The sequence below is a fragment of the Phyllostomus hastatus genome, unplaced genomic scaffold (genome assembly GCF_019186645.2).
Source record: "Phyllostomus hastatus isolate PE091 unplaced genomic scaffold, TTU_PhHast_1.1 phas_scaffold_397, whole genome shotgun sequence".
NCBI lineage: Eukaryota > Metazoa > Chordata > Mammalia > Chiroptera > Phyllostomidae > Phyllostomus > Phyllostomus hastatus.
In genome coordinates this window covers 1,494,624-1,519,372 of record NW_025334029.1, presented here as the reverse complement: position 1 = coordinate 1,519,372, position 24,749 = coordinate 1,494,624, and positions in this window count along the sequence as shown.

Sequence of the window (24,749 nt, the reverse complement as noted above, 5' to 3'; positions counted from 1 at the left end):
CCTCAAACCTCTGATTGAAAACAACTGTGGGGGTTGAGGCAGCAGTAGTTGAAACTCCCAGCCTCACAGGAGAGCTCATTGGAGAGATCAACAGGGTCATAGAACATTCACAAGCCCAGACACCCAGGAACCAGCACCAGAAGGGCCCAATTTGATTGTGGGTAGTGGAGGAAGTGACTGAAAACTAGAAGAAAGCTGAGCAAGCATCATTGTTCCAACTCTGACCCCTCCCCCACATACAGCTTCACAACCCAGTGATATTGGTTGCCCCACCCTGGTGAACATCTAAGGCTCTGACTGTTACGACATAAAGGGCGTGCTGAGACCAAAAAAAAAAAAAAATGGCCCAAATGAAGGAGCGTGTCAAAGCTCCAGGAAAAATACAACTAAGTGATGAAGAGATAGCCAACCTATCAGATGCACAGTTGAAAACACTGGTAATCAGGATGTTCATAGATATCGTTGAATATGGTTGCAAATTAGATGAAAAATGAAGACTATGTTAAGTGAAATAAAGGAAAATGTACAGGGAACCAACAGTGATGAGAAGGAAACCTGGACTCGAATCAATGGTTTGGACCAGGAGGAAAAAAGAAACATTCATCCAGAACAGAATGAGGAAAAAAGAATTTGAAAAAATGAGGACAGGCTTAGGAACCTCCAGGACTTCTTTAAATGTTCCAACATCTGAGTCATAGGAGCACCAGAAGGAGAAGAGAAAGAGCAAGAAATTGAAAACTTATTGGAACAAATAATGAAGGAGAATTTCCCCAATCTGGCAAAGGAAATAGACTTCCAGGAAGTCAAGGAAACTCAGAGTCCCAAAGAAGTAGAACCTAAGGAGGAACACACCAAGGCACATAATTACATAACTCAAGATTAAAGATAAGGAAAGAATCTAAAAAGACGCAAAGAGAAAAGAAGACAGTTACCTACAAAGGAGTGCCCATAAGACTGTCAGCTGATTTCTGAAAAGAAACCTTGCAGGCAAGAAGCAGCTGGAAAGAAGTATTCCAAGTCATGAAAGTCAAGGACGAACATCCAAGATTGCTCTATCTAGCAAAGCTTTCATTTAGAATGGAAGGGAAGATAAAGTGCTTCCCAGATAAGGTCAAGTTAAAGGAGTTCATCATCACCAAGCCCTTTTTATATGAAATGTTAAAGGGACTTATCTAAGAAAAAGAAGGCGAAAAAATATGAACAGTAAAATGACAATAAACTCAAAGTTATTAACAAGGGAACCTAAACCAACCAACCAAACAAACAAACAAAAAAAAACTAAGCAAACAAGTAGAACAGGAACAGAATCACAGAAATGGAGATCACATGGAGGGTTATCAGCAAGGGAGTGTGAGGGGGAGAGATGGGGAACAGAGAATAAGTAGCATAAATTGTAGGTAGAAAATAGACTGGGGGGGGGGCGGTTAAGAATAGTATAGGAAAGGTAGAAGCCTAAGAATTTATTATATGTATGACCCATGGACATGAACTAAAGAGGGGAATGTGGGTGGGAGTGAGTGCTCAGGGTGGAGGGTAATAAAAGAGTGAAAATGGGACAACTGTAATAGCCTAATCTATAATTTAAATTAAAAAAGAAAATTACATATGAAAATATCTCCAACCTATACATTTCTTTCTGCCCCAATCACGTGTAGTACCATCTCCTTCCTGGTCTCCCTACTGACACTTTTGCCCCACTATTATCCATTCTCCACCAAGATGATAGAGTCATTTGAAAATCATTCATACTTTTCCCCCTCTTCATCTTTGATGTGGAGCAGGGATTGCAAACTCACCTTGCTACCAGGGCCAGGAAGATAAATGACTGAAGAAAACCAGGTATATTATTTGTGTGTGTGTGTTAGAAAAAAAAAACTACCAGAAATAAAGCTAACCCAAACTTTTTTAACTTTTACTAAATTATAAACTTTTTTTACTTTTACTAAAGTATAAACATATAGCACAATAACATGTATGATATTGTAGATTTTATTTTAAAATTAAATTGTAAAAAGAGACAAAACCAACAAGATTGAATTATCTAGCTTTTGTTTTCTTATCTTTTCTAGAATTGTCTACACATTATCATCTCTACTATAAGAAAAACAGGGCAACACTGACGATAAATGGTGGTAAACATACCCTTGGACTCAGAGTCCATTCACCTCCTGAATGACATCTTAATTGCTTCCAAGTTTTTGCCATTATGAATAAAGCTGCTATAAGCATCCATGTGCAGGTTTTTGTATGGACATAAGTTTCCAACTTATTTGAGTAAATAGCCATGGAGTACGATTTCCAGATTGTATTGTAGGACTATGTTTAGTTTTGTAAGAAATTACCAAACTGTCTTCCAAAGTGGCTGTACCATTTGCATTCTCACAAGCAAGAAAAGAGGCTCTTTGTCAATCCACATCCTCACCAGCATTTTGTTCTGTCAATGTTTTGTATTTTAGACATTCTAATAGGTGTGTAGTAGTATCTTACTTCTTCATTTCAATTCCATAATGACATATGATCTGGAAGATGTTTTCATATGCTCATTTTCCCTTGTTTTTTGGTGACTTGTGTGTTGAGATATCTTGCTTATTTTTTACTTGAACTGTTTATTTTTTATTTTTTCAAAGATTTTTTTATTGTTTTAATCATCGTTCAAGTACAGTTTTCTCCCTTTTACTCCCATTCCAACCCACCCACTCATCCCTCTCCACTTCCCTCCTATTACCACCCTCCCCTTAGTTTTTGTCCATGTGTCCTTTAAATTTGTTTCTGTAAACCCTTCCCATTCTCCCCTGAAATTCCCTCTTCTCTCCCCTCTGGTCACTCTCAGCCTGTCCTCTATTTCAGTGTCTTTGAGTATATTTTGCTTGTTTCTTTGTTTTGTTGATTAGGTTGCTGATAAATGTGAGATCATATGGTATTTGTCTTTCACTGCCTGGCTTATTTCACTTAGCATAATGCTTTGTAGCTCCATCCATGCTGTTGAAAAGGGTAGGAGCTCCTTTTTTCTTTATGGTGCATAGAATTCCATTGTGTAAATGTACCATAGTTTTTTAATCCATTCATTTACTGATGGGCATCTAGGTTGCTTCCAACACTTAGCTATTGTAAATTGTGCTGCTATGAACATCGGGGTGCAAAGGTTCTTTTTTATTGGTATTTTAGTGTTCTTAGGAGTTTTTATTGTGTTGTGTGTGTGTGTGTGTGTGTGTGTGTGTGTGTGTGTGTGTGTGAGTTCAGCATTACAGACTTGGTATTTATTTATTTTATTTTATTTTTATTTTTATGTATATTTTTATTATGCTATTTCAGTTATTCCATTTTTTCTCCCCTTCATTCCTGTCTGCTCTGCACCTCACCTCCTGCCAGCATTCTTCCACTTTGCTCATGTCCATGCATCGAATATATAAGTTCTCTGGCTTTTCCATTTCCTATACTATTCTTAACTCCACCCTGTATATTTTGCACTTATCTATTCTGCTTCTTATTCCCCATATCTTTTACCTCATTCTCTCCTCTTCCCCTCCTCACTGATAACCCTTCATGTGATCTCCATTTCTGTGATTCTGTTCCTGTTCTAGTTATATCCTTAGTTTGTTTTGTTTTTAAACATCTTTAGGTTTCTTCATTAATAGCTGTGATTTTGTTGTCATTTCACAGGTTATAGTTTTTGTCTTCTTTATCTTAGGTAAGACCCTTTATCTTTCACATAATAAGGGCTTGGTGATGATGAACTCCTTTAGCTTTACTTTGTCTGGGAAACACTTTATCTGCCTTTCCATTCTAAATGACAGCTTTGCTGGACAGAGTAATCTTGGATGTAGGTAGATCCTTTCCTTTCATGACTGAATACTTCTTCCTAGCTCCTTCTTGTCTGTAAGATTTCTTTTGAGAAATCAGCTGATAGTCTTATGGGCACTCTTTTGTAAGTAACTTTCTTCTTTTGCTGCTTTGAAGATTCTCTCCTTCTTTTTAATCTTGTGTAATGTAATTATGATGTGACTTGGTGTGTGGTTTCTTGGGTCCCACTTCCTTGTGACTCTCAGAGCTTCCTGGAAGTCACTTTCCTTTGCCAGATTGGGGAACTTCTCCTTCCTTATTTTTTCAAATAACCTTTCAATATCTTGCTCTTCCTCTTCTTATTCTGGCACCTCTATGATTTGGATTTTGGAAGCATTTAAATTTGTTCTGGAAGTTTCTAAACCTCTTATCATATTCTTGGATTCTTGTTTCTTTATTCTGTTCTGGTTGAATGTTTATTTCTTCCTAAATCTCCAAATTGTTGATTTGAATCCCAGTTTCCTTCCCTCTACTCTTGGTTCCCTACATATTTTTTCTGTATTTCACTTTGCATAGCCTTTATTTTTTTCCTCTATTTTGCAACCATACGCAACCATTTTTGTACCATTCTGATTACCAGTGTTTTGAACTCTGCATCTGATAGGTTGGCTATATCTTCATCACTTAGTTCTATTTTTGGGACTTTGATTGGTTCTTTTATTTGGTTCATATTTTTTGTCTCCATGCACCTGTTACATTGTGAGCAGTGGGGCCTTAGGTATTCACCAGGGCTGTGCAACCCCATTGCTGCTATGTGGGGCAACAGTCTGAAAGGTAACAATGCTGCTTGCTTGGCTCTTGGCCAGGATTCAGTCACATCCCCCTGCTACCCACAAGCCAATTTGGTCCTTCTGATGCTAATTCACTGGTGAGTGGGTATGTGTACATGCTAGGACCCCATGTGTATCCCCAGTGAACTCTCTTGTGAGGCTGGAAGTTTCTCTCTCTGGTGCAACCCACACAAGATTTTATAGCCAGAGTTTTGAGGCTTTATTTTTCCACTCTGGAACCCTGAGTGGTGTGGTCTGTCTCACTCCACAGTTTTTCCTCCTTGTTTATCTGCTTGCAAATGTGGGAACACCTTGTCTACCAGCTGCTGCCTCTCCCACCTACTCTTCCAGCCACCATCTTGTTGAGTATCTTCTCAGCCCCAGCTACCTGTCTCTACCTCTCTTAACAGTCTGAATGAATGTTTCTTCTTTAACTCCTTGTTTGTTGGACCTCTAATCAGTTGGATTTTCTGGCAATTCTGGTTGGTTTTTGTTTTTAAATTTATTGCTTCCTTTCTTTTGGTTAGGTAAGGAGGAAAAGTGTATCTATCTACACCTCCATCTTCGTGGAAAATCCCATTCAGCTTCTTTTTTTTAATTTTGTTTTTAAATTTTATTTTAATTGTTGTTGAAGTACAATTTTTTATCTTTTACTCCCATCCCAGCCCACCCACCTAGCCCTTTCCACCTTCCTCCCATTTCCACCCACCCCTAGTTTTTTATCCATGTGTCCTTTATACTTGTTCCTGTAAACCCTTCCCCTTTCCTCCTGAAATTCCCCTGATTCTTAAAGTAATCCCTTTAGCAAGTCTTGCAATTCTGGTTTGGTGGAGGTGTATTCTTTTAGAATTCTTTTGTCTTGGAAACACTTTTTTTTTTTTCCTTTCATTGTAATTGAGAGCCTTTCTGGGAAGAGTAGTCTTGGTTGCAGGCCATTGCTTTTCATTACTTGGAATATTTCTTGCCCTTCCCCTCTGTGTTGTAGTATTTCTGTTTACAAATTACCTGGTAACTTTACCTGAGCTCCATTGCATGTTATTCTCTGTTTCTCCTTTGCTGCTTTTCAGATGATCTCTTTGTCTTCAACATTTGGCATTTTAATTAGGATGTGTCTTCGCATAGGCATCTTTTGGTTCATCATGATTGGGACCCTTTGTGTTTCCTGAACTTGCATGGCTTTTCCCCTCTCTCAGGTGACATAGTTTTCTGTCATTAGTTTTTTCAAACACATTTTCTATCCCTCACTTTTTTTCTTCTCCCACTGGTATTCCTATGATTCGAATGTTGTTGCATTTCATGTTGTCTTGAAGTTCCCATAAGCTATCCTCATACTTTTTGAGTCATTTTTTATGCTGATGCTTTACCTATATATTTCTTTCTACCTTATCTTCCAGCTCACTAATTTGGTCCTCTGCTTCATCCAGTCTGCTGGTAATTCCTTCTAGTGTATTTTTTATTTCAGTTACTGTATTCTTCATTTCTTCCTGGTTCTTGTTCATAGTTTCCATGTCCTTTTTCATGATGTTTTAATTTCCACTCAGTTCCTTGTAGTTGTCACTGAGTTCCTTAAACATTTTTATAACCTTTTTTTTTTTAAATTCTATGTCTGATAGATTGCCAGCTTCAATTTTATTCAGTTGTCTTACTGGGGATTCTTCCATCTTTTTTGATTGGAAGTTCTTTCTTTGTCTCCTCATTTTAGGCAACTCTTTTTCTTTGTTTCTGTATCTTAGGGTACTCTGCTTTGCCTGCCTATCTTCCAGGGGTGGAATTTTGTGGCGGGAGTTCTTTGTGACTCAGGGTGCAGTCTCTTTGATCTCTTTGTCTGGATGCTCTAAGGTTGCCTTTTCTTTTTGGGGGGTTCTCTCTTTTGTTGAACTTGGGCTTTGCTCATTGGTGGCTTTTTTGTTGGTGGGTTCTCCCCTCCAACAGGCTTACTGGTAGTTTGAATACCCCTCCTGCATTGTATATTGTTGTACAGGTGTTGGTCCATAAAGAAGTATTACCAAATACCCAAATGTAAGCCATCAAAAAGAACCCCCATACTACATCAGCAATCAACTGCAAGCAATCAAGTATTAATAAAAGTGAAGAGATATTATAGATATTATAAGCTATGACAAGAGAATATAAGATGGATAAAAGAGGTGAAAATGTTATTGAGTGGGAAGAGGTAGGAGAAATGATAAGTGTGAATGCAGAACTAAGGCAAGGATGGAGGGAGAACAAAATTTAAAACATAAGTAAAATATGGAAGGGTATTAGGAACCATGAGGTAAGAAAAGGGAAGAGTATACTCTGAGGTCTGAAGAAAATTGACCAATGGGATCAGAATTGTAGAGAAAATACAACAGGGTTAATAGCAATGACATCTTACTATGGTTTAATAAAAGTGGAACAAGAATGAGAATATTGTGAGGAGCTAAGATGGCATGGCTTCCCTCTTCTCAGGGGAGAAAATCCTGACCAATCTATGGAGTACAAAAGCAAGCAGCCAACTTACTTCAGCATATGTGAAAATGGGGGACCAAGGGTTGTGGCGGAACCAAAAACAACTGGACCCTAAGAAAAGTGCTGCAACAAGGTAGGGTCCCAGGGACCAGTGTGTGGTCCAGGGGCTGCAGCCCCAGGCCCAGTGTCTGCTGCCTGGTTTGCCACAGAGTCCTTGGAAGAGAGCCCGGACAACTGCTCCCTCCCCTGCCAAACAAGGTCTGAGTGGCACTGGGAGGAATCCAGGTGCTAGCAAACACACAAGGGCTGTGAGCAACTTTGGAGGCTGTGGACACCAGAGAGGCTGGGTTGCACAGCGAGCCCTGATCCCCACAGTCACTGGTCTGGCTGGAGAGTTTGGCTGCAGGAGAAGCCAGGCCACTGTGTGGAGCGGCAGGCTTGAACAGGAGAAATTTCTCAAGAGGAAGGAGTGAATAGACAGACATTGTTTGGGGAATTCTCCTAAAGTGATCAATCACTCTAGCCTCCCTGTCACCCAGCCGAGGGCACGCGTGCAGGGAAAGCATCCCTGCACTCCAGTCCACAGGAGTAACCCTGGGGAAAGACCTGATTCCCACACCCAGGGCACAAGGCTGAGGAGCCATGTTAGCTTCCCAGACAGCGCAGTAGCCAGTGCGAGCTCCGCTGACCAAGGAAGAAAAGCCATACCAATCACCCCTCAGCCTGCTGAAGCCAGCAAGAGCAGAAACACCAGTTTGGCCACTGTGAAACCAAGAAACTTTTTAATTCGATTCTATTTTTTAACAATTCTTATTTTTTTTAATTTTTATTGTTTTTATTCCCTTTTGACTTCTTTTTCCTCTTGTTCCTGATTTCTTGTTTTATCCCTTCCTCCTTCCTTTCTTCCAATTTTATATTTTCTTCCTTCCTTCGTCTGCCTTTTCTATTTTTATTTTTTAACTTTTTTTTCTAAATACCTACAAGTGAGACAAAATCCTGGATCTTTGAAAAGACCAAAGTTGAACCCAAAGAAAGGACATCACAACAGATGGGACAGTGAGATAAATTTCACTCTGCTATTACAGAGAACCTGCAAGTTATTGCATATTTGTGTTATCATTATTATTCCAGTATTCTGACATCTTTTTAAATAGTATTTTTGTATCCCTCTTCTTTTTGTATAGTCTGCTTTGATAGGTTGGATATATTGTATGACCTGACAGCTTTCCCCTGATATCTCTTTCCATAGTGTATTGCTAATCTACTGTCCTTTAACTCACCTGTGTCCCATTAGCAAACTACTCGAGGTTCTGTACTCCCTATTCTTGTTACCTAGACCTCATAGATTCTGTCATATGAATGTTGCCATAATATTATTGTATATAACTGCTATTCCATGCAATTGTAATTATTTCACAACACCCCTCCCAGATACTAGCCCATTTCAAAGTTTTCTGACTCTATTACTGTAGTGGTTAACTCTATTCTCTCAGACACTACACCTATTTACTATCCTTTACTCTAACCTTACCTCAGAATCTGACCTCCCACAACCTCCCTGCTTTATAGATGCAACACACAACCTTCCTTCCCAAACAAGAGTCTTATCTTCTTTCCATCCTTCCTAAAAATCAGCTAGCTGGGTGGAAGATCACGGTTAACACTATACATAGTCAAAGGATCTCCTACGTCTTCTCTACTTGCTGCTACTGTAAATATAATAGAACACTCTCTTGCTGTCTTAATCCATTTTGCCTTCCCCATCCAACTGATGACAAAAAAGAATAGGTGCAGGTGGTGAACACCAGGATACCCACTGGAAGAGGAAACCCAACAACAAAGGAATCACTAACAGATAAGAACAGAAGAAGGTGAAGGAGGGAGTGAAACCACACAAACCTCAATCCAGGACCTATCTGGAAATACAACTAAACAGCAGAGACAGTACCCAACACAAACAACTGAAAAAGAGCAAGAGAGAATTCTTTAAACCTTATACACACGGAAGAACCAGCTTCAACACAACCTGCCCTCACCAGAAGAACAAAATACAAGACGTGGTGGACAGAATGACCCTCATTTAAACAGCTGGGGGGAAGGAACCACCAAAGAAAGACCCAACAACAATGAAAACCCAAAGGCAAACACAAAGGCAACTTAAATGACAGCCCAAGAGCAGTGAGCTTAGGAGATCAAGTAAACTGCACCACTGAAACTCCCTACTATTCTACTAAAGAAGTTCACACCACAAACCCAGGGAGCCAGAACAGATCAATTTAAGAAACTGAGGCTAACAAGAAGAGTCTCACAAACAATGGAAAGACAAAGTAACAATCCCAAATGAAAGGAAAGGAGGAAGCCTCAAAAAGAATGCTAAATGAAATAGAGGAAATTCAACTATCAGATATTGAGTTCAAAGTAATGATGATCAGGAAGCTCAATGAGCTCACAATGAGCTACCAGAAACTACAGGGAAGCTACAATGAACTCACTGAAAACTACATCAACATGAAAAAGGAAATAGAAACTATCAACAAGGGCCAAGAGGAAATGAAGAATACAATTTCTGAACTGAAGAACACAGTAGAAGGAATGAAAAGCAGGATTGATGAAGCAGAAGATTGGATTAGTGAGCTAGAGGACAAAGTCGAAAACAACACCCAGAAAGAGCAAGAAAAGGAAAACAGGCTCAGGAAGAATTAAGAAGGATTAAGAGAAATGCAAGACAATATGAAACGTAATAATATCCACACAGTAGAGATACCAGAAGGAGAAGAAGAAGAGCAAGGGATCAAAAACCTATTTGAAAAAGTAATGATGGAAAACTTCCCAAATTTGATGAGAGAAAAAGTCACACAAATCCAAGAAACACAGAGAGTCCCAATCAAGAGGAACCCAAAAGAGGCCCACCTCAAGACACATCATAATTCAAATGGCAAAATTTCAAGACAAAGAGAGAATATTAAAGGCAGCAAGGGAGAAACAGGAAGTAATGTAAAAGGGAGCCTCAATAAGGCTAACAGCTGACTTCTCAATGGAAACAATCCAAGCCAGAAGAGAAAGGCAAGAAATTTTCCAAGTATTGAGAACCAGACGTCTTCAACCAAGGCTACTTTACCCAGCAAGGCTCTCAATCAAGATATAAGGCCAAATAAGAAGCTTCTCAGACAAAAGAAGTCTAAAAGAATACACCTCCACTAAACCAGCTCTGCAAGAGATGCTAAAGGGACTGTTATAAGAAAAGAAAAGAAAAGAAAAGAAAAGAAAAAAGAAAAGAAAAGAAGAGAGAGAGAGGAACACATGTATATAAAAGGCAATGAATAAGTACGTATCAATAATAACCTTAATCATAAATGGATTAAATGCTCCAATCAAAAGACATAGAAGCTGACTGGATAAGGAAACATGACCCACCCATATGCTGCCTACAAGAGACCCATCTCAGGAAAAAAGACATGCACAGGATGAAAGTGAAGGGCTGGAAACAAATCTTCCAAGCAAATGGACAGGGAAAAAAAGCCGGGGTAGCAATACTCATATCTGACAAAATAGACTTCCAAAAAAGGACCATAAAGAGAGACCCAAAATGTCATTTCATAATACTCAAGGGAAGAATCCATCAAGAAGACATAAATATTGTAAATATATATGCACCCAACAGAGCAGCACCCAAATACATAAAGAAAATCTTAGAGGACTTCAAGAAAGATATGGACAGCAACACAATTATTGTGGGGGATTTTAACACCCCACTATCAAAAATGGACAGACCTTCCAAACAAAATATCAACAAAGGTATTGTGGCATTGAACAATATCTTAGATGAAATGGGTTTTACTGATATATACAGACCCCTCCATCCCCAAAAAGCTAAATACACATTTTTTTCAAATGTACTTGGACCATTTTCAAAGATAGACCACATGATAGGTCACAAAACAAGCCTCAACAATTTCAAAAAAATTGAAGTCATACCAAGCATTTTCTAGGATCACAAGGGACTGAAACTAGAAACCAACCCCAAGGGGAAAAAAAAACAAAACACTCAAAATCATGGAGATTAAATAGCATGCTATTAAACAATGAATGGGTCAAGAATGAAATTAGGGAAGGAATCAAAAGGTTTCTGGAAACAAATGAAAACAAACTCACAACAACCCAAAACTTATGGGACACAGCCAAGGCAGTTCTGAGAGGGAAGTTCATAGCGATACAGGCCGACATAAAAAAGTTAGAAACATTCCAAACAAACAACCTAACCCTACGTCTACAAGAACTCGAGGAACAACAACAAAGACAGCTCAGAGCAAGCAGAAGGAAGGAAATAAGCAAGATCAGAGCAGAATTAAATGACATAAAGACTAAAAGCACAATTCTAAGGATCAATGAATCCAAGAGCTGGTTCTTTTAAAAGACAAACAAAATCGACAAGCCTTTAAGCAGACTCATTAAGAAAAAAAGAGAGAAGACCCAAATAAACACAATCAGAAATGAAAGAGGAGAGATTACAACAGATACCACAGAAATACAATGGATTGTAAGAAATTACTACGAAGAACTGTATGCCAAGAAATTTGAAAACCTAGGTGAAATGGACAACTTTCTAGAAAAATCTAATCTTCCAAAACTCAATGAAAAACAAGCAGAAAGCCTGAACACACCAATAACAGCAAAAGAAATTGAAGCTGTAATAAAAAAAAACTCCCAACACACAAAAGCCCTGGACCAGATGGTTTCACAGGAGAATCCTACAAAACATTTAAGGAAGAGCTAACCCCTATCTTTGACAGACTATTTCAAAAAAATCCAAAAAGATGGAAGACTCCGAAACTTTTTGTGAGGCCAACGTCATCCTAATTCCAAGACCAGATAAAGACACAACAAAGAAAGAAAACTTCAGGCCAATATCGCCGATGAACATTGACACTAAAGTCCTCAACAAAATACTGGCAAACCACATCCAACAGTACATTAAAAAGATCATACACCATGACCAAGTGGGATTCATTCCAGGGATGCAAGGATGGTACAATATTCACAAATCAGTAAATGTAATACATCACAGAAACAAAAGCAAAGACAAAAACCACAAGATCATATCAATAGATGCAGAAAAAGCATTCGATAAGGTACAGCACCCATTTATCATAAAAACACTCAGCAAAGTGGGAACACAGGGAGCATTCCTCAACATAATAAAGGCCACATATGAGAGACCTACAGCCAACATCATACTCAATGGGCAAAAATTAAAATCTTTTCCACTAAGATCAGGAAGAAGACAAGGCTGTCCAGTCTCACCACTTATATTCAATATAGTACTGGAAGTTTTAGCCACAGTGATCAGACAAGAAAAAGAAATAAAAGGCATCCAAATCTGAAAGGAGGAAACAGAACTGTTACTGTTTGCAGATGACATGATAGTGTACATAGAAAATCATACAGATTCCACCAAAAAACTGCTTGACTTAATAAATGAATTTGGCAAAACAGCAGGGTACAAAGTTAATATCCAGAAATCAAAGGCATTTCTGTACACCAACAATGAAACAGCGGAAGCAGAGATCAAGGGAAAAATCCCATTGGAAATAGCAAAAAGAAAAATAAAATATCTAGGAACAAACCTAACCAAAGAGGTAAAAACCTGTATTCAGAAAACTACATAACACCGAGAAAAGAAATCATGGAAGACACAAACAAATGGAAACATATACCGTGTTCATGGATTGGACGAATTAATATAATCAAAATGTCCATACTGCCTAGAGCAATTTACACATTCAATGCAATTTCTTTTAAAGTACCAATGGCTTATTTCACAGACATAGAACATACACTTCCAAAATTTGTATGGAACCATAAACGACCCCGAATAGCTGCTGCAATTTTGAGAAAGAAGTTTAAAGAAGGAGGGATTACAATACCTGACACTAAACTATACTACAAGGCCACTGTAATCAAAACAGCCTGGTACTGGCATAAAAACAGGCACATGGACAAATAGGACAGAACAGAGAGCCCAGAAATAAACCAAAGTCTCTACAGTCAATTAATATTTGACAAAGGAAGCAGCAACATAACATGGAATAAAAATAGCCTCTTCAACAAATGATGTTGGGAGAACTCGACAGCCACGTGCAAAAAAATGAAACTCGAACACCAACTTACACCTTATACAAAAATAAATTCAAGATGCATAAAAGACTTAAATATAAAAACTTAAATATGACACGATTAAAGTCCTAGAGGGGAACATAGGTAGGAAAATCTCAGATGTTTCACGCAGAAGCTTTTTTACTGACATGTCCCCTAGAGCAAGGGACATAAAGGAAAGAATAAACAAATGGGACCTCATCAAAATAAAAAGCTTTTGCATAGCTAAAGAAAACAGTATCAAAATTAAAATTGAACCAACTGTATGGCAAAATATAGTTGCCAATGATACCTCAGACAAGGGTTTAATCTCCAAAATATATAAAGAACTTACAGGACTGCACTCTAAGAAGACAAGCAACCCAATTCAAAAATGGGCAAAGGACTTGAACAGACACTTCTCCAAGGAGAACATACAGAGGATCCAAAGACACATGAAACGATGTTCAATATTGCTAGCTATCAGAGAGATGCAAACTAAAACCACAATGAGTACCACTTCACACCAGTCAGAATGGCCATCATAAACAAAGCAAGAAGCAACAAGTGTTGGAGAAGTTGGGGTTAAAAAGGACCCTAGTGCACTGTTCGTGGGACTGCAGACTGGTAGAATCACTATGGAAAGCAGTGTGGAACTTCCTCAGAAAACTAAAAATGGATCTGCCTTTTGACCCTGCAATTCCCCTGCTGGGACTATATCCTAAGAACACCAAAACACCAGTCCAAAAGAACCTTTGCACCCCGATGATCATTGCAGCACAATTTACAATAGCCAAGTGTTAGAAGCAACCTAGAGGCCCATCAGTAAATGAATAGATGAAAAAACTATGGTACATTTACACAATGGAATTCTATGCAGCAGAAAGAAAGAAGGAGCTCCTACCCTTTGCAACAGCATGGATGGAGCTGGAAAGCATTATGCTAAGCAAAATAAGCCAGGCAGTGAAAGACAAATACCATATGATCTCACCTTTAACAGGAACCTAAACAACAAAACAAAGAAATAAGCAAAATATAACCAAAGACACTGAAATAGAGGACAGACTGACAGTAACAGAGGGGAGAGAAGAGGGAATTTCGGGGGAGAATGAGTAGGGTTTACAGGAACAAATTCAAAGGACACATGGACAAAAACTAGCGGGAGGGTGGTAATGGGAGGGAAGTGGGGAGGGTTGGGTGGGTGGGCTGGAATGGAGTAAAAGGGACAAAACTATTCTTGAACAACGATTAAAATAAAAAAATAGAAAAAATAAAAAATAAAATGATAGGGCAGATACAGTTCTTCCCAGATAAGGGCAAGTTAAAGGAATTCATCATGACCAAGCCATTATTATATGAAATGTTAAAGGGACTTTTCTGAGGAAAAGAAGATAAAAAATTGGAACAATAAAATGACAACAAGCTCACAACTATCAGCAAATAAGCTTAAAGAAAAGACAAACAACAAAAACAAAAACTAAGCAAACAGCCAGAACAGGAACAGAATCAGAGAAATGGATATCACACTGAGGGATTTCAGTGAGGAGGGAAAGGGGGGAATAAGGGGGAAAAGGTACAGGGAAGAAGAAGCATAATTACTAGGCATAAAATAGATTGGGAGAAAGAAAAAAATGGGAAAGGAAACAGAGGACTCAAAGAACTTATATATACAACCCATGGACATGAACCAAGGGTGGGGAGTGCTGGAGGATTGTGGGGGCAGGGTGGAAGGGAGATAAAGGGGGAGAAATTGGGAAAAGCTGTAATAGCATAATCAATTAAAAATACTTAAAAAAAGAATGAGAATATTGTACAAAAATGAAAAGTGATTATGAGATGTACCCTAAAGAGAAATTATTTTTAGAGGATTGGGCAGGCAAGCAAATAAGCTTAAGGAGTAAAGCTCAGATTGAGATAAAGGAGAGAAAAGAAAAACAAATGAAATAAAATTCATCACTCAACTAATCAGGTGCAGGTGGCAGGCAAAATGGAGTAAGACTGGTGAACTGTATTCTATAGGATTTAAAGTACAAACAAACAGTGAACAAATAGGAGTTCCATTGGAGAAGTACAGCAATAACTGTGGTATTTCTCCCAAGTATCCACTGTTTATAAAGGGTGGAAAGAAATAACACTCTCATGGGAGGGGAAAACAAATGTGAGCTGACTTAAGAAAGAAGATCACTTATGCAAGGTTAGATGGAGGAGAAATAGTAGGAGTAAGGAACATGATATAGTGTAAGTGAAAATAAGGTTTACCACAATAGTAATAAAGCTCAGGAAGATGACAAAATGGATTTAGACCAAGAAAGAGTGCTGTGTGGGGTTTCGAATAGCAATAATATGATTAAAAATATATACACTGAATAAAAAAATTAAAAAGTAGAAGGCCAAGAGTTGTGAGTTATTTGGAATACAAATGAAGTGAAAGAAGAAAAATTTAAATGCAATATGAAAGGGAATAAAACAAACCAACAAACTAAAAAACTAAATAAAAAAAGAGAAATTAAATGACATGCAAATTTTGATGAAGGGTAAGGTGAAATTTCTCTCAGCTGTTGATGTTTGGTTTCTGACTTATTTCTGGATCTGTCTCTGGTTTTCTCTCAACTCAAGGTCTTACTGTCTTACTCTTGAAAGAAAAAAAAAATAGCCCTAGGCAAATTGTTAAGCATGCTCATCCAGTTTTGCAGGTCTTCCTATCTCCTGCATGCAGTGTGCTGTTGAGCTCCATTTGTTTTCTCTCTCAGATGGTTTGGCAAAGATAGGGCTCAGTCTGGGCTTCAGTAATCCCAGGTGCCCAGTTTACAGCCCAAGTTCTCAGAGCATTATGCAGCCCACACTGTGTACTCTGTGCAGTTGCCACAAATTGGCACCAAAAAACCACCTCACTCCACACTCCTTTGATCAATCTGAACTGTTTATTGAGTGGGAGAATTTGACCCCAAAGTCCTCCTTCCTTTTCGGCCCAACAGCTGTGTGTTCAAGGTGCCTATCCAGTGCACCTCAGTTTCCCTTTTGAAAAACTTCCTTGTTGGTGCCCCTGCTCCTCCTAAATACTGCTCAGCTTTCCACACACTCCAACTCTCTGGCAAGTCCAGAGTCTCTCCAAGTCATGGCCAGTCATGGCCCAACTCTACCATAGCACCTCTATCGTGATCTCCCCTACTCTCTGGAAGTGTTCTGGTTGGTAGTGGTGTCCCAGCTTGGGTACACCACCAGCTGTGTGTGTGCTTGTTGCCCTTTTCCCCCCGGTGACTTTACGAATTCAAGTTTCTCCTCTCATGGTTCTGGGATTTTCCTACCCTGGGAAGGGAGGGAGCCCCTAGGCTGCTATTGACCCCAGAAAGGCCAGAATTTGTGCTGCCTGTCACATACAAAACTCAATAACCAGAGACAGGAATTGAATCCTTATAGGCACTTTATTCAGATGGCTGGCTATTTGAGAAAATGTTGGGTTTGCACCCTAATGGACCATCTTACATTTCCTTCCAAGCCAGCCATTTTATAAGAGAGAACAAGGTGTGGTGAGGGGTTTTGCAATTCAGGGAAAAATAGGTTTAAAAAACTGCAGCATTCTCACCCGGGGCATTTAGCTGTCCCTCAGCTGGCAGGCAGGTGTCTGTCTTTCCCTGGGACACAATGACTTGGATGTCTCCAGCTGTGCCCCAGGAGGTCAAGTGTCTCTCCCAAGAGTGGTGGACCTTACATGCAGTTCCTGAAATAATAAATGAAACATATGCATTACTTCTTAGGCTTATAAGCGGGGTCCCTCAGGAGTGAGGGAAGGGAAGCCATTGAGCTGAGGCCAGTTTCTAGCTCAGACCAGTTCCCATCTGGGTGGTTCTTTGAAGGGTTTTTAAAGGAAAAAAAAACACTGTGGGGAGATAGTCTTGTCTTTTTGTTATTGGGAGTCACCAAACAGCACCATGGGGAAATGCAGCTCCATTCCTCCCTGATTGGATGTCTCTAAACCCTGCCATCCAGCCCCTGGAAGCTGCCTCTCAACCTTTGACATGGGTGTTGCCCCACCCTGATCTGTCTGCCTTGCTGGCCTGGGTGCCTCCACACAAGATCAGACAAGACTGTCATTCCTGCCTTTTTCTTTATATACAGAAAAAGAAAAGTGAGGGTGAGTGTAATGGAGTGTCAAAGGTCTTCTGGCTGCTTCCTGCTGAGAGGGGATATAGATTTTATAAACTCATGACAAGGGGATTTCTTCTTCTTGCGCTCAATTATGGTGTAGATGTTGAGACCCTCTTCGTAGCAGAATGGACTTCGTGATTTCTGCCACAGTGGCTTCAACCATTCTTCTTAAGAAATTGATTAACAGCTTAATTAAACAGAGTCCTACTAAGAGAAATAGTAATAAAATGAGAAATGAAGTAATTAGGGGTAATAGCAGTGTCTTGAGTGACAGGAAGAAATATAAAGCAAAATTGAGAGCCAGCTTCCAATAGTGTAGGCCTTCTCTGGCTCTTTATATGAAAAGAGCTTAGTTTGGGGACACTCTCAGAAGGGGCCTTTCCTGGTGGGTGAATACGCATTGCTTGGTTATTTTTTCTAGGGTAGAGAGTAGGGAATGATGTAGGAGGGTTTTAGAGAGAAGAGAGACAAGGGGTCTCACCCTGACGTGAAATTGGTTGTGCAGGTCCATAAGGATTTGGGTGGCATATTGTTCTGGTAAAATTATCTTTTTGTTAAGAGTATACTGCCCATTTGGAAAAGACCATTCCCAGTTTGGGGAGATTTAAATGTTCCTCATTGGTGTATGGTGGTGATTTAGAGGGCATTACCAACAGTTGAGCAAGTTGTTGGGCATTCTGAGCTTGTTTTTTTGGTCTTGGTGTCCACTTTATTATTTCCTATGGAGATATGATCTCTCTTGTATTGATGTCCCCTGCAGTGAATTACAGCAGCAAATTTGGGTAATAAGGCTGCCTAGAAGAGTTTGAGGATGAGGTTTCTGTTAATGATGGAGGAATGATTAGAGGTTAGGGATTCCTCTCTCCCTCCAGATGGGGATGTTTGAATGCATGATATGGAAAATGTGGTGGACTCTGGCCAGAGTCCCCTTGCTGTGACTGATGACGTGAATAAATGCACAGGAGACAGCAATCCTGTGGAGAAAAAGGGATGGCATGGCTACTCTCTCAAGGGGAGAGTGCTTATGAATTCCTTGGTCACTCTCTCAAGAGGAGAGTGCCCCAACCCTTGCCTAGACAAGTTTTTATTGTTTTTCTCAGGTCTTACATCAAAGAAAGATTTATTATCTATTACATAGAATATTATTGTCTACATTTTAGGTACAATCAAGGAAATGAAAATAATATGCAGAAGGGAATGGTGGCAAGCTGATTATCTCTGTCCTTGGAAAAATTCACATAAGCTTTGGAAATTACCTTGAAGATAGACAATACACATTTTCTGTTTTAGACCAGGGTGATGGAGTTTTAGCAAGAGCAAGCCACAACAGTCTGTATGCATTTTCTAGGCCTGATTCCCCTGGAAAAACTCAGTTTGAAGGTTCGGCTCCTGCCCACCATTTTGCTTCTGTAGGTTTTCCATACAGAGCTGAGTCACATTTGCCAGACTAAAACAAACTGGTCCCCTACAGGAAGGCATACTTGGAGTTGGTATACATGTTTACCATCTGCCCCTTGGTAAAAGTTAGTGCCCCAGTTAGAGCTATAAGCTCTGCCTGTTGGGAAGTTGTTCCAGGAGGGAGAGACTTAGACTCTAAAATATCATCTAGGGTGATGATTGTGTAGCCTGTTCCCTGCTTAGGGGACTGAAAGGAACTACCATCTATGAGCCAATTGGGTGTAGGAGATGAAAGAGAGCTATCCTAGAGATTAGGAAATGGATGTAAAAAGTGGTGAATGACCTCACTACAATGGTGAGAGTCTGTAGATGAGTCAAAGAGAGGCAGCGAAGAAGCAGGGTTAAGACTTTGAGGGGAATGATGAATTTGGACTTGAGGGTTTTGTAGGATTAGGATTTGAGTATCGATAAATTGTAGCTGGGAGGGAGAAGCATTAGATATAGCCATGTGTGTAATGAGAGGGTTTATGGAGTGGGTAGAATATACTGTCAGGTAAGCATATGGAATTAGCTAAAGAGCCTCCTGAATAAGAATGGCTACTTTTGCCAGAGACCACAGACAAGCCAGTTAGCCTATAAATGGAGCATCTAGCGGCTTAGAGAAATAAGCTACAGACCTTAGGTCGGGCCCCATAGTGTTGAGCTAAGAGGCCTAAGGCATAGCCATCTCGGGTGTTCATATATAGGACAAATGGCAGTTGGGGGTCTGGGAGAGCTAAAGTGGGGACCTGCCCAAGGGCATCCTTAAGTTTCTGGAAAGCCTTAGAAATAGCCTTTGGGTTTTCTATAAACTCCTGGTCACCAGTGTTTGACTGGTGTTAAGGTTTAGCCATTTGGCCAAAGTTGGGAATCCAGGTCCTAAAGAAGTTGGCTAGCCCCAGGAAGGAAAGTAACTCCTGCTTGGTCTGAGATAGAGGAGTGTTAGTAATGAGACTTCGGCACTATTGCATGATGGCCTTATGTGTGGGAGTTAGTAAAAACCCTAAGTAGGTGACATGAGCATGCAAAAACTGCCCCTTTGCCTTGGAGACCCAATAACCCTTTACTACCAGAAAGTTAAGAAGGGTGGTGGTGTGCTCTTGCAAGATTTCATCAGATGGGCTGCAGAGTGAAAGGTCATCTACATATTGGAGCAGAGTGTTGGAGGATAGGTCTATTTCTCATAGGTCAGAGGCCAGAGCCTGACTGAACAGATGGGGGATACCCCTAATGCTCTGAGGGAGGACAGTCCATGTCAGTTGTTTAGTTAAATTTGTAGTTGGGTCTGTCAAAGAGAAGGCAAAGAGGTCCTGTGATTTGGAGGAAAGGGGAATGGTAAAAATGCTACAGAAGAGTGTTCTGTGTCCCAAATTCAAGGGTCAATAGAAGAAAGGAAGGTGGGGTCTGATGAGTTGGGCGCTGGGGAATTAGGGTAGCTTCCTAAGGTTAGCAGCGGGACGGTTTGTAGGTTTAGAGCATGTGTTATGCTCTGTAATGAGGGCATTAGAAGGGAGGCTTGTAGCCTGGCTAAAATGTCCCTCCCCATTAGCAGGATGGGGCAAGTAGGTATAACTAAGAATGAATGAGCAAAGGTGTGTTCCCCTATATGGCAGAGGAACTGAGGAGTGACCCATGGTTTTGTTAGTTTTCCATCTATTCCTACAACAGAAGCTGAGGAGGGGGTTAAAGGCTCTGAGCATTCTTACAGAACTGAGAACGTGGCTCCTGTATCTAGGATAAAGGACATGGGCTTACCTGCCACTTGTAGGGTTACCCTGGGTTCAGCGGTGCTGATGGTAATGGTCGAGACTCTTGAACCCAAACCCCATTAGTCTTCTGTGACTAGACTGAATAGGTCAGGGACTGTGAACTCAGGGTTTGCTTCTCCCACAGAGGAAGGAAGTCTAGTCCTTTGGCTGGGGGCCAATGGACAGCCAACCTTCCAATGCCCTGTCTTCTTGCAGAGCAGACAGGGTCCAGGGGGGTGGCCATGGATTCAGGCAGAGCTTTGCCCAATGTACCTCCTTTCTGCACCTGAAACAAGGACCCTGGGGAACCCCTGCCTGAGTAGGTTTCTTTCCTTTCCCACAACCCCTGGGGATTTGTCCCTGGAGGGCAATGCCAAGCATTAGGTATCTTGCATTCTTTCTTTCCTGCCTTTCCATTTTCCTGGCATTTTCTCTTTCTTTCTCTTTTTCTCTCCTTTTTTGTTCTAGTTTTTTGTCCTCCTCTCTGTTGTTGAATACCTGGAAAACCATCTTAATTGGGTCTCTTTGGGGTGTTTGTGGGCCATCCTCTTGCTTTTGGAGTTTTTTTTTTTCTGAATACCAGGTGCAAATGGACTTATGAAATGATTGTGAAGATGTAAGCTCCCTTCTACAGACCCTGGGTCCAGTTAGGTGTATTTGAGAATGGTCTCATTGAGGCAGCTTATGAAGGCCACAGGATTTTCATCTAGGCTCTGGGTGATGTCTAGCATTTTGTCATAATTTACAGCCTTAAAACTAACCTTCTTTATGCCTGCAATAGTGCACGTCAGGAACTGTGGCATTTTTCTTATGTCAGGTGACTCTGGTTGATAATCACAGTTAGGAGGAGTAGTAGGAACCACAACCATACCCCGGGGGCAGTTTGGGCCCTCAGAATATAGCTCATCTGTATAGGTTGTAGCTGTGGTCCAGATACAGCCTTTCTCCTCTGGGGTTGTGGTTGAGGTGAGGATGACATTAACATCCTGATATGTAAGATCATAAGTTTGAGTAAAGTATTTAAATTCCTTAACATAGTTTGTGGGGTACTCAGGTGAGTCTTGTAAGTTCTTTATAAATTTTGGATAACAACCCCATATCAGACGCATGAGTGAATATGTTTCCCATTCTGTGAGTTGTCTTTTTATTTTGTTGATGATTTCCTTTGCTGTACAAATTTTTTTTAGTTTGATGTAGTCCTATGTGTTTATTTTTTTCTTTTGTTTCCCTAGCCTGAGGAGACATATACAACAAACGTTACCTATGAGCAGTGTCCAAGATTTTGCTGCTCATTTTTTCTTCTAAGATTTTCATGGTTTCTGGCCTACCATTTAAGTCTTTGATCTATTTTTAATTTATTCTTGTGTGTGGTGTAAGAATGTGGTCTGGTTTCATTTTCCTGCATGTATCTATCCAGTTTTTCCAACACCATTTATTGAAATGTCTTGAGGCTGACAGAACTTAAGTTCAGAGATTTGGACAAATTTCAGTGTAGATAGTGTATACTGATTGATGATCTATTACTTTCTAATTCTCTAACCTGGAATGAGAGAAAAGAAAAGAAGGTTCTTGATTTAATATTATTTCACCCCAGAACCAAATTGTTGACAAACTGAAGTAGCAAGTCAAGGGTAATCATTATTCACTGATACAGGGGAAAGAGAAAGCTATTAGATTAGGGAAAATTCCTTCCCATGCTTGAGTAAAGAACAGCATGCCCCAGGGGTTGTTATCCTGGCTTGGTTTCTCCCTTCTCAAATTGATTGTCCCACATCCACCTCTGTACAAGGTTGACTGCTCTAAATTAGAGGTTGTTGTGACTAAAATATTTGTTTTACTAATTGACATTTTCAATTAATCACTTTATTTAGAATCCATTCGATCTAATAGAGATGAGAATTCATCATAAATAGAAAGATCCTCACCTCAGAGACAACATCTACAACTGATAAGTAGTATATGAACTGGTTCAGGACTCTTTCAGTGAGATTAAAGTCATTTTATGAACCAAAAAATGCCATGTAACATTAAAAAGTTAAATAACTTTGAACATTTTAAAAGAGATAGCTACATGCAAAGTGAACCTATCTGCAAAAATATTGAGTCAGTTTAATTTAATATTGCTAACAAAGAGCTTAATGAATCCCAAAACTCACCACTGCCTTCTGCCTATGGAGAGGCAAGGTAGTATAGTGGAACTATGTGTCTTTCAGTAACTAGAGTAGGATTCTGCCACTTGCTAGTATTATTGTCTTGATTCTGAGACTTATAATCTACATTTGTAAAATGCAGCAAATTATATATCCCCTCCTTGATTTGTAGGATCTTATGAAGATTCAATGTGTAAAGTATATGACATTTCTTCATAAAATGTAAATGTTTCACAGCTAATTCATATTATTACAAGATTTTGTGAAAGCACAATGGGCATTTTTAATCCTTAATGAATATTTTTTGGGATACTGAAATAAATTTCATATTCCCATCCTAATCAAAGAGATGCTAAAGCAATGGTACAGCCTGTATAATACCACAAACTCTTTTTACCTCCCCTAACCTTACCAAAATCAACCTAAATATAATGCAATTAATGACACATTCCAAGAAAAGCACTTCAGTAAGGGTTACATATGACTGAGTGGGCTTGCCAAGAACTGCCAGAGCAGCAATATCCAATAGTGCTGCAAAACATATGCAACTTTAATAAAAACAGGAAATAAATGTTTTATAAAAGAATATTACACTTCAAACTCAATAAGCAAACTGAAAATGATAAAATGGTAATGAGGAGAGAAGACAACAAAATTTAAACACATTGTAGTAACAATTTATCATAATGGGGTTAACCATGTAACTGATTACAAAAGCCTGGATTCTAGTTCATTGATCAAGTTTAGTTGCTTATTAAAAGTTTTATTTATTAAAGCAGAGAAAGAAAATGTTTTTCCCTGTGTTTTTTAAAATATACAGGCATATTTTTCTTTCATTCCAAGCAAAAATATTTTTTGTATGTTATTCTTAACTTTAATGTTTACCACATTGAAAATGGCTCTTATACTCAGAATAAGAGCATAACAAAATATAACCAGAGACACTGAAATTAAGAACAAACTGACAATAACCAGAGGGGAGGTGGGAGGGAATAAGGAGGAAAGGGTGTAAGGGTTTTCAGGAACATATATTGCCACCACCAGTGCGGCTAGATCGGTCAGGTCCTGAGGGAAGGCGACAGGGGATTGAGAAATAAAGAGATAGAGTCAAAGTGGGGTCAGGTGGAGTCTCTTCTCTAGGATGCAGAGGAGGGAACTGTTTATTGGTGAAGTCAGGCTGCATACATTGAGTAAACTTTGAAACAGAGCATGAAAAAGACAAACCACAAGGCTAGGTACATTGTATTTTTTAAGAACATTTGCTGCTCCTTCTTGGTACAGTGATATAGCAAGCAGCCAAGTCATTCTTTCCTTACAACAATCTATCAGGCAGTCTTCTGTGGCTTTGGGCAGCTGTGCTGAACCTGAGGCCTGCTTCCAACTCCTTTGGCACGCATTATCCTGCTTGGCTCCCCACATGTATAAATGGCACATGGACAAACCCAAAGGTGGGTAAGATCGAGGGTGGGAAGTGGGGATGGCTGGGTGGGGAGAAAGGTGGAGGGAAACTGGAAACAACTGTACTTGAACAACAAAAAAAAATATGAAAAAAGAACTTCTGGCCAAGATGAGGCATAGGTAGACACACTGTGCCTTCTTGCACAACCAAAATAAGGACAACAACAATTTAGAAATAAAATAACAACCAGAACTGATAGAAAATTGAGCTATATGGAACTCCGACAACCAAAGGGTTAAAATAGACACATTCATCCAGACCGGCAGGAGGGGCGGAGTCGAGCAGCTGGGCAGAGAGGGCTAGTGAAAAAAAAAAAAAGCGGTGGCTTGCAGACCCCAGGCCTGCAAGGCAGCAGCTGACGGACACCGAGTGCACAAGACAGCAGCAGGCGGACCCTGGGTGAGCAGGCAGTGGCTGGAAGACCCCAGGCACAGGGTGGCAACAGGCAGACCCACCAAGGCCGTAATTGTGGAGTGGGGCATGGCACACAAGGCGGCTGGCTGACTAGGCGGTCCCACATTCACACACAGATAAACCAGGTGAAACTGGGGAGCGAGACAGACAGCACAACCCAAGGCTACAGCACAGAGAAATAAAGCCTCAAAATACTGATTGA